The sequence below is a fragment of the Bos mutus genome, chromosome 7, assembly GCF_027580195.1.
Source record: "Bos mutus isolate GX-2022 chromosome 7, NWIPB_WYAK_1.1, whole genome shotgun sequence".
NCBI lineage: Eukaryota > Metazoa > Chordata > Mammalia > Artiodactyla > Bovidae > Bos > Bos mutus.
In genome coordinates this window covers 66,336,969-66,348,289 of record NC_091623.1, presented here as the reverse complement: position 1 = coordinate 66,348,289, position 11,321 = coordinate 66,336,969, and the positions used below count along the sequence as shown (strand labels likewise).

General features: G+C 37.2%; 1 non-coding gene across 1 annotated transcript; it reads right to left on the bottom strand.

Annotated features, from left to right (window-relative positions):
• Positions 1-10,882: 10,882 nt before the first annotated feature.
• Positions 10,883-10,954, bottom strand: TRNAR-ACG (transfer RNA arginine (anticodon ACG)). Its single transcript has one exon. It is a non-coding gene; the product is annotated as a tRNA-Arg (tRNA).
• Between the last annotated feature and the right edge of the window lie 367 nt (positions 10,955-11,321).

Here is an 11,321-nt window from a genome sequence, read left to right as displayed (position 1 = left end):
GTATTCCACTCCATTCCACATATTCTTTATCCATCATCTTGTGAGTGAATAGTAGCTTGCTTCTGTCCTGTGCTAAGTCTCTTCAGTCATGTCTGACTCTGTGACCCTATGGACTGTAGCCCGCCAGCCTCTATCCATGGGATTCTCCAGGCAAGAATACTAGAGTGGGTTGCCATGCCCTCTTCCAGGGGATTTTCCAGACCTAGGGATCAAACCCTCCTCTCTCAAGTCTCCTGCATTGACAGGAGAGTTGTTTACCACTAGCACCATCTGGGAAGCCCAGGTTGCTTCTGTGTACTGGCTATTGTAAATAGTGCTGCAATGAACACTGGGGTACATATATCTTTTCGAAGTACGGTTTTCTCTGGTTATATGCTCCAGCGTGGGATTTCTGGATCATACGGGAGGTCTATTTTTAGTTTTTAAGGAACTCCATACTATTCTCCATGGTGGTTGTACCAATTTCCATTCTCACCAACAGTGTAGGAAGGTTCTCTTTTTCTCCACACCCTCATCAGTTGCTTGTAAACTTTTTGATGATGGCCATTCTGACTGATATGAGGTTATACTTCATTGTGGTTTTGATTTGCATGTCTCTCATAATTGATGTTGAACATCTTTTCGTGTGCTTTTCTGTATGTCTCTTTGGAGAAATGAGTATTTAGATCTTCTATTCACTTTTGATTGGGTTGATTTTTATATATATATATATATATATATATATATATATACAGAGAGAGCTACATAAGCTGTATGTTTTGGAGATGAATTCCCCTGTAGGTTGCTTTGTGAATGTTTTCTCCCATTCCATGACTTGTCTTTTTGTTTGGGGGGTTTTTTCTCCTCAACTTACTTATTTTTAATTGAAGAATAATTACAATATTATGTTGGTTTCTGTCACACATCAACATGGATCAGCCACAGATATACATATGTCCCCTCCCTCTTGGATCTCCCACCCCATCCATCACAGAGCCCTGGTTTGAGTTCCCTGAGTCACGTAGCAAATTCCCACAGGCTATCTATTTTATATATGTTAGTGTATATAGCTCCATGCTACTGTCCATCGTCTTTTTGTTTTGTTTATGGTTCCTTTGTTTTCCAAAAATTTTAAGTTTAACCAGGTCTGATTTGTTTATTTTTGTTCTTATCACTCTAAAAGGTAAATCCAAAAAGATATTGCTGTGATTCATGTCAAAGACTGTTCTGCCAATGTTTTCCTTTAAGAGTTTTATAGTGTCTGGCCTTACATTTAGGTCTATAATCCATTTTAAGTTAATTTTCATGTTTGGCATTAGAGAATGTTCTATTTTTTTTTTTTTTTACATGTAGTTGTCTAGTTTTTTCAGCACCACTTATCGAAGAGACTGTTGTTTTCTCCATTGTATAGTTATGCGTCCTTTGTCATAGATTAATTCACCATAGGTACGTGGGTTTATTTCTGGGCTTTCTACCCTGTTCCATTGATCAGTATTTCTGTTTTTCTACCAGTATCATGCTGTTTTGCTTACTGTAGCTTTTTACTATAGTCTGAAGTCAGGGAGCCTCATTCCTCCAGCTCTGCTTTATTTAATCAGGATTGTCTTGGCTATTCATGGTCTTTTGTGTTTCCATACAAATTGTAATATATTTTGTTCTAATTCTGTGAAAAAATGTCATTGGTAATTTGATGGGGAATGCATTGAATCTGTAGATCACTTTGGGTAGTATAGCTATTTTCACCATATTGATTTTCTCAACCCAAGAACATGGTATATCTCTGCATCTGTTTGTGTCATCTTTTATTTCTTTTAACAGCATCTTAGTTTTCTGAGTACAGGTCTTTTGCCTCCTTAGGTAGGTTTTTTCCTAGATATTTTACTCTTTTTGATGCGAGGGTAAATTGGATTGTTTCTTTGACTTCTCTTTCTGATTTTTCATTGTTAGTGTATAGAATGCAAGGGATTTCTGTCCGTTTTCTATCCTGTAACTTAATCAAATTCATTGAGCTCTAGGAAGACCCCCTGGAGAAGGAAATGGCAACCCACTCCAGTATTCTTGCCTGGAAAATCCCATGGACAGAGGAGCTTGGTTAGCTACTGTCCATGGGGTCGCTAAGAGTCAGACACGACTGAGCGACTTCACTATCTGTCTAGTAGTTTTCTGGTAGTATCTTTAGGATTTTCTATGTATAGTATTATGTCATCTGCAAGCAGTGACAATTTTACTTCTTTACTAACTTGGACTCATTTTGCTTCTTTTTCTTCTGATTACTGTGGCTAGGACTTCTAAAACTATGTTGAATGTAAGTGATGAGAATGAACATCTGTGTTTTGTTCCTGATCTTAGAGGGAATGCTTTCAACTTTTCACTGTTGAGGATGATATTAGTTGAAGGTTTGTCATATGTGGCCTTAATTATTTTGATGTATGTTCTCTCTATGCTCCCTTTATGTAGAGTTTTATTTTTTATCATAAACAGGCATTGAATTTTGTCAAAAGCTTTTTCTGCATCTATTGAAAGGATCATATGGCTTTTATTCTTCAGTTTCTTGATGTGATATATCACACTGATTGATTTGTTGATACTGAAGGATCCTTGCATCCCTGAGAAAAATCCCACCTGATCATGGGACACAGTTTGTTTAATGTATTGTTGAATTTGTTTTTCTAGTATTTTGTTGAGGACATTTACATTTATGTTCATCAGTGATATTGGCCTGTGATTTCCTTATTTTGTAGTATCTTTGTTCTGGTATTGGGGTGATGCTGGCCTCATAGAATGAGCTGGGGAGTATTGCTTCTCTGCAATTTTTTGGAAATAGTTTCAGAAGGATGGATGTTAATTCTTCTCTAAATTTTTGATAAAATTTGCCTGTGAAGCCATCTGGTCTAGACTTATTTTTTTGGTTTTAAAATCACTTGTTTCCATTTCAGTATTTGTAATTGGTCTCTTCATATTTTCTAGATTTCCCTGGTTCAGTCTTGGAAGGTTGTACCTTTCTTGGAGTTTGTCCATTTCTTCCAGGATGTTCTTTTTATTGATACATAGTTGCTTTTAGTGGTCTTTTATCGCCCTTTGTATTTCTGTGGTGTCCACTGTAACTTTTTTTATTTCTAATTTTACTGATTTGTGCCCTCTTTTTTTCTTGATGAATGTGGCTAAAGGTTTATCAATTTTGTTTATCTTTTTCAAAGAGCCAGATTTTAGTTTCATTGGTCTTTTCTATTTGCTTTCTTCATCTCTATTTCATTTATTTCTACATTGATCTTTATGGTTTCTTTCCTTCTGCTAACTGGTTTTTGTTGATTCTTCTTTCTCTAGTTGCTTTAGGTGTAAGGTTAGGTTGCTTATTTGAGATGTTTCTTGTTTCCTGAGGTAAGATTGTATTGCCAAAAACCTCCCTCTAAGAACTATTTTTCCTGCATCCCATACATTTTGTATCTTTATATTTTCATTGTCATTTATTTCTAGGTAATTTTTAATTTCTTCTTTGATTTCTTCAGTGATCCATTGGTTGTTTAGTAAGATGTTGTTTATCCTCCATGTGTTTGTGGGTTTTACTCCATTTTTTCCTGTAATTTATTTCTAATTTTATAGCCTGTGGTTAGAAAAGATGCTTGATATAATTTCAATTTGCTTAAATGTATTGAGCCTTGATATGAGGCCCTAGATGTGCTCTATCCTGGAGAATGTTCCATGTGCACTTGAGAAGAAAGTGTATTCTGCTTTTGAATGGAATGTTCTATAAATATCAATTAAGTTCATTAGGTCTAATATGTCATTTAAGGCCTGTGTTTACTTAATGATTTTCTGTCTTGATGACCTGTCCATTGATGTAACTGGTGTTAAAGTAGTTGTGTTACTGTTGATTTCTCCTTTTATGGCTGTTAGCCTTTACCTTATATGTTGAGGTGCTCCTATACTGAGTGCATATATATTTATAATTGTCATATATTTTTCTTGGATTGATCCTTTTGGTTATTATGTGGTGTCCTTCTTTGTCTCTTATAAGTCTTTATTTTAAAGTATTTTATCTGATATGAGTATTGCTACTCTAGCTTTGATTTTCATTTGCATGGAATACCTTTTTCCATCCCCTCATTTTCAATCTATAAGTATCCCGAGATCTAAAATGTGTCTCTCACAGATAGCATTTACATAGGTCTTGGAAGGAAATGGCAATCCACTCCAGCACTCTTGCCTGGAAAATCCCATGGTCGGAGGAGCCTGATAGGCTCCAGTCCATAGGGTCGCAAAGAATCGGGCACGACTGAGCGACTTCACTTTCACTTTCACTTGTTTTTGTATCCATTGAGCCAATCTATCTCTTTTGGTTGGAGCATTTAATCCACTTACATTTAAAGTAATTACTGATATGTATATTCTTATTGCCATTGTTGTTTCAGATTTGTTTTTGAAGGTCTTTTTCTTCCCTTCCTCTTTTGTTCTCTCTTGTGATTTGATGTCTAACTTTACTGTTGTGTTTGGATTGCTTTTTCTTTTTTGTGTGTATATCTGTTGTAGAATTTTGATCTGTAGTTCCCATAAGTTTTTGATACAGCAGTCTGTATATGTACAAAATTGTTTTAAGTTGCTGGTCTCTTAATTTCAAATGCATTTCCAATATCCTGCATATGTATGCTCCTCTTCTCACAATTGCTGAGGGAGAGGTATTTGTTTTTATTTTTTATTTTATTTTATTTTTTTATGGTTTATTTATTTATTTATTTATTTATTTTTTGATCTAATTTTTTTAAATTTTTTTCTAATTTTATTTTATTTTTAAACTTTACATAATTGTATTAGTTTTGCCAAATATCAAATGGAGGATAATTGCTTTATAATATTGTATTGGCTTCTGCCACATGACAACATGAATCAACCACAAATAGACATATGTCCCCTCCCTCTTGACCATCCCCAGCCACTCTCCACCCTATCCTACCCCTCTAGGTTGTCACAGAGCAGTAGGTTGAGCTCCAGTACGGAGATTCCTAAAAAACTAGGAATAAAACTACGATATGACCAAGCAATCCCACTACTGGCATATACCCTGAGAAAACCATAATTGAAAATACACATGTACCCCCAGTTTTAATAGCACTGTTTACAACAGCTAGGACATGGAAGCAATCTAGATGTCCTTTGGCAGATGAATAACTAAAGAAGTTGTGGTACAAATATACAGTGGAATATTACTCAGCCATAAAAAGGATCATTGGTTTTGACATCATATTTGTATGAGGCTGATTTCATACCTTTACTTCATGTTTACCTTTGCTGGTGAGCTTTCCCATTTATAATTTTCTTGAGTGTAGCTGTGGTTGGACTTGAGTGTTTTCTTTCCCATGTTATGGAAGTTTTTGGCTATAATATCTTCAAATATGTTCTCAGACCCTTTCTCTCTTCTCCTTCTGGGACCCCTGTAATACAAATGTTGGTGTAAATATAACTAGTATTTCTGATCAGATTGTGAAGTAGAGTGCTCATGTGATCATGTTAGCTCACAAAAGCTTTACTGGTAGCTGGAATCAGGACAGAAAAATAAGAACTGCATATACTCAGGGCAGCTAACAGCATGTGTACAAAAGAGATGGTGTGAAATATTTAAAGCACTGAAAGAAAAAACTACCAATTAGAATTCTGTACCCTGCAAAATTATTCTTCAAAAGTGAAAGAGAAATAAAAACTTTCTCAGCAAATAGAAATTGAAGGAATTTCCTGTCAGTAGGTTGCCTAGCAAGAAAGGTTAAAAGATATTCTTTTTCTTAAACAGAATAATATATATTAGAAACACTGATCTACATAAAGAGAGGAAGAGCATTAGAGAAAGTAAAGTGATATAATGTTATCTAAAAGTAGGCTTAGATTAGTTGTAAATTGCTAACTCTAGTGTTGTTCAGTCACTAAGTCGTGTCCAATTCTTTGAGACCTCATGCCAGGCTTCCTTGACCTTCACTATTTCCCTGAGTTTGCTCAAACTCAGGTCCACTGAGTCAGTGATGTCATCCTCTGTCGCCCCCTTCTCTTCTTGCCCTAAGACTTTCCCAGCTTCAGGGTCTTTTCCAGTGAGTTGGCTCTTCACATTAGGTGGCCAAAGTATTGGCGCTTCAGCATCAGCCTTTCCAATGAATATTCAGGGTTATGTCCTTTAGAATTGTTTGATCTTCTTGCTGTTTAAGGGATTTTCAAAACTCTTCTCCAGCACCACAGTTTTAAAGCACCAGTTCTTCAGTGCTCAGTCTTTTTTATGGTCCAGCTCTCACATCTGTACATAACTACTGGTAAAAACCATAGTTTTGACAATATAGGCCTTTGTCAGCAAAATGATGTCTCTGCTTTTTAATATGCTGTCTAGGTTTGTCATAGCTTTCCTTCCAAGAAGCTAGCCTCTTTTAAATTCATGGCTGCAGTCACTGTCTGCAGTGATTTTGGAGCCCAAGAAAATGAAATCTGTCAGTTTCCACTTTTTTCTCATCTATTTGCCATGAAGTGATGGGACCACGTGCCATGATCTTCATTTTTGAATGTTGTATTTTAAGCCAGCTTTTTCACTTTCCTCTTTCACATTCATCAAGAGGCTCTTTAGTTCTTCTTCACTTTCTGCCATTAAACTGGTATCATCTGCATATCAGAGGTTGTTGATATTTCTCCTTGAAATCTTAATTCCAGCCTGTGCTTCATCCAGTTCAGCATTTTGAATGATGTAATCTGCATATAAGTTAAATAAGCAAGGTGACAATATATAGCCTTGATGTACTCTTTCCCCAGTTTTGACCAGTCCATTGTTCAATGTTCAGTCCTAACTGTTGCCTCTTGTCCTGCATACAGGTTTCTCAGGAGACAGGTAAGATGGTCTGGATTCCCATGTCCTTAAGAAATTTTCCACAGTTTGTTGTGATCCACCCAGTCAAAGGCTTTACCATAGTCAATGAAGCAGAAGTTGATGTTTTCTGGAATTCCCTTGCTTTTGCTATGATCCAGTAGATGTTGGCAATTTGATCTCTGGTTCCTCTGCCTTTGCTAAATCCAGCTTATACATCTGGAAGTTCTTGGTTTATGTACTGCTGAAGCGGTTGGATTGAAGGATTTTGAGTATAACCTTGCTAGCCTGTGAAATAAGTGCAATTGTATGGTAATTTGAACATTCTTTGGCACTGATTGCCTCTCTTTGGGATTGGAATGAAAATTGACTTTTCCCAGTCCTATGGCCAGTGCTGAGTTTTCCAAATTTGCTGGCATACTGAGTGTAGCACTTTAACAGCACCAGCTTTTAGAATTTGAAATAGTTCAGCTGGAATTCCATCACCTCCACTGGCTTTGTTCATAATCTTCCTAAGGCCCACTTGACTCACACTCCAGGATGTCTGGATCTAGATGAGTGATCACACCATCATGGTTATCTGGGTCATTGAGGTTTTTTGTGTGCAATTCTTCTGTGTATTCTTGCCACCTGTTCTTAATCTCTTGTACTTCTGTTAGGTACATATACTATTTCTGTCCTTTATTGTGCCTATCTTTGCTTGAAAAGTTCCCTTGGTATCTCTAATATTCTTGAAGATATCTCTAGTCTTTCCCATTCTATTGTTTTCCTCTATTCCTTTGCATTGTTCACTTGAGAAGGCTTTCTTATCTCTCCTTGCTGTTCTCTGGAACTCTGCATTCAGTTGGGTATATCTCTCCCTTTCTCTTTTGCCTTTCACTTCTCTTTCTTCAGCTATTTGTAAGGTGTCCTCAGACAACCACTTTGCCTTCTTACATTTCTTTTCCTTGGGATGGTTTTGGTCACTGCCTCCTGTACAATGTTATGAACCTCTGTCCATTGTTTCTCAGGCACTCTGTTTACTAGATTTAGTTCCTTGAATCTATTTGTCAGCTCCACTGTATAAGGCATTTGATTTATACCTGAATGGCCTAATGGTTTTAGACCTAATGGCCGAATACCCTTCTTTGAGTCTAGATTTTGCAATAAGGAACTGATGATCTGAGCCACAGTCAGCTCCAGGGTTTGTTTGTTTGTTTTTTTCTTTTTGCTCATTGAATAGAGTTTATCCATCTTTGACTGTAAAGAATGTAATCAGTTGATCTTGGTATTGACCATCTGGTGATATCCATGTGTAGAGTCAGCTCTTGTGTTGTTGGTAACCATTACCAAAAAATTAAGTCATTGTTTATATATTGATAAAAGAGAAAAAATAGAATCATATAAAAAGGTCAATTAAAATCACAGAAGCCAGAAAAAAAGGTAGCAGACAAAAAATTAAAATGTAAAAAAAATAAGCCAAGTAATAGAAAATTATATCAGAGTGGGTAAAAAGCAAGACCCAACTATATGTTGATTATGGACACTTTAAGTATAGGAGATTTTAATTCCAATATCTCAGTTCATAACATAGCAAATTAATAATTTTGTCAATGGAATATATAGATAATATAAGCAATAGGTAGGTAAAAGTGTTTTGCATGGAATTAAGTTCCATTACTTCATATTCTCTTTACATATCCATTAAAAATTGGAGCTAACTGGATAAGTTTTAGGACACAAAATCTTATCAATTAAAAAAATTATATGAATAAGAAGTGTAAATATTATAAATAATTGGTTAACAAAAGCAAATGAATTCATTGGCTATTGGATGCAAATCAATTCAGTAAGATGACTGGTAAAAAAATTAAAATGATGAAATAAGTAGCCTTCCTATATAAAAGCAATAATCCATTTGAAAATTCAATAGAAGAGAAGACCCTACTGACAATGGCAGGAAAAATATAAAATACTTAGGAAAAACTTATGAAGAAATATTTAAGTTCTAATTTTTTATCAGAGCACATAAAAACTGTTTTGACAAGAAGACAGCATTATAAAGATGTCAGTTGTCTTTAATGCAATCTACTTGATAGGATCTCAGTTAAAATTTATCATCTGAGTTTTGTTGTCGTATAGAAGAACTCATCATAAAGATCTAGTAATTTGATATGAGAAAGATAAAAAATTTCTGCACAGCCAAACACACATACACACACACACACAAAGTCAAAACCCAAATTACGAAGAAGACAAAATATTTGCGATATGTATTATATATAAATGCCTAATTTCTTTACTGTATGAAGAATGCCTAAAAACTAATTATAAAGTCAATAATATAATGTAAACCAGAGATTACATCAAAAGAAATACAAACAAAAATGCTTCATCTCACTCTTCATAAGATAAACGCAAAGGAATATTTTTTCCACCTGTAAATCAGCAAAGATTCAAATATTTGATAACAAACCTTAGTTGAAGAAGAAGTAGAGAAGCAGGCCTCATACCTTACTGATGAGGGTATAAATCAAAACATCCCCAATGAAGAGCAATTTGACAATATTTATCAAAATTCCAAAAACATATCCTTTGATTAAGTAACTCTACTTTTGGGAATGGCACCCCACTCCCGTACTCTTGCCTGGAAAATCCCATGGACGGTGGAACCTGGTAGGCTGCTGCCCATGAGGTCTCTAAGAGTCGGACACGACTGAGCGACTTCACTTTCACTTTTCACTTTCATGCATTGGAGAAGGAAATGGCAACCCACTCCAGTGTTCTTGCCTGGAGAATCCCAGGGACGGGGGAGCCTGGTGAGCTGCCGTCTGTGGGGTCGCACAGAGTCGGACACAACTGAAGCGACTTAGCAGCAGCAGCAGTAGCATGCTTATGATGTGTAAAATGGCATGTATCCAAGTAGAATCAATATAGCATTGCTGATATTAGTAGAAGATTGAAATGAGCTAAATGTTTAGGAATTGGCACAAGTTAAAGAAATTATTGGCAATCTAATCCATTCAATGGAAGTATCAATATATATAGCTCTTTATAAATGAAGTAGCAGAAACGAATGATGTGGAAATAGCTCCAAGGTGTGTATGCATATGTGTGTGTGCATGCATGTGTTACTGACCAGGGTTCTTGGCCTCCTTAATTAATAGAATTGATCAGAGGCCAGAGGAGACATTCTGGCAAGGTTTTTTTGGAGTACCTACAGCTGTTGGGAGGCAGGGGTTAAAAACAAGTAACAGGGTTCCCTCTTGGTCACTCACTCACTGAGGGGGTGGTAAGCTGGTTCCTTATATGGAATGAGGGTTGGGGTGTTTTCAAGTGTTGGGTCAGAGGGGTGGGTTAGGTGACTTGCCCACCCCTTTGTGGTGGTGTGTGCAGGGGGCATGCCTAGTACCCTGCTTTGCTCCTGACCCAACTTTTGTTCCTGGCTCTTCAGAAGTAGCAGTTAGGTTTTTTGGTCTTTTATCTTTTTTTATCTTGTCCATAATTTTCCCTAACTTTTAAGGCATGCAGTTATTTTTCGTCCCTTATAGTTTTTTTTGTATTTTGTTGTTCATGGAGATGTTTGTCCAGGTGCAAGCTTTGCAGCATTGCAGCAAAGGGTCCCAGGTTCCAGCCTGTCTCATTCCCCACTGAGAGATGCTACACCGTTATTCTTAAAGGGTAAGGGGCTTAAGCTCTCTTCTGAAACTTCTTTCTGTTGGACAGGGGCTGCAGATCTTAACCTACCCTAGAGGTATAGAAGTTCCCTGCTGATTATTCCAAAGAACTCTAGGGACCTAGGCCACCCCTGAAATGGGTTTAATAGCTTGAGCCATCGTGAGTGAGCCTTACTTCAAACTGTTAGAGCCTAGAAGACACAAACCTAACCAGAAGTTGAAACAAACAAGGGAAGAACAATAATACCCATTAAAGAGCCTAGAAAGGGAAGGAAGCAGATTAACTTTGGGAAAGTGGAGTCACTCAGTCGTGTCCGACTCTTTGCGACCCCATGGACTGTAGCCTACAACGCTCCTCCGTCCGTGAGATTTTCCAGGCAAGAGTACTGGAGTGGGTTGCCATTTCCTTCTCCAGAGGATCTTCCCAACCCAGGGATCGAACCTGGGTCTCCCGCATCGTAGGCAGATGCTTTACCATCTGAGCCACCAGGGAAGTCCGTCTTGGTGCACCAGTGGAGGCAATATTGCCTCTGCCAAAATTGTGAAGCCACTCTGTGCAGGCGTTTATTTCCTTAATATTAACTTGTGCCTGTCCTGTTGCATTGATCCAGGGGCACAAACTACCTTTTGATGGTGCCTGTCTTTTGGATAGGTATCTCAGGTTTTCCACTGGCTCACAGATGTATATTTTCCTCTGTTGTGACCTGTGGGGTTTCTGGAGGTAAAAGCTTTAGTCTGGACAAACGTACCCAAGTAGGTATCCTTGCGGTTTGACAGCAGCGAATGTGGTCAGAATTACTTTATAAGGACTCTTCCATCTTGGCAATAGTTGGTCTTCAGGGGAGCCTCTTTCCAGGTTT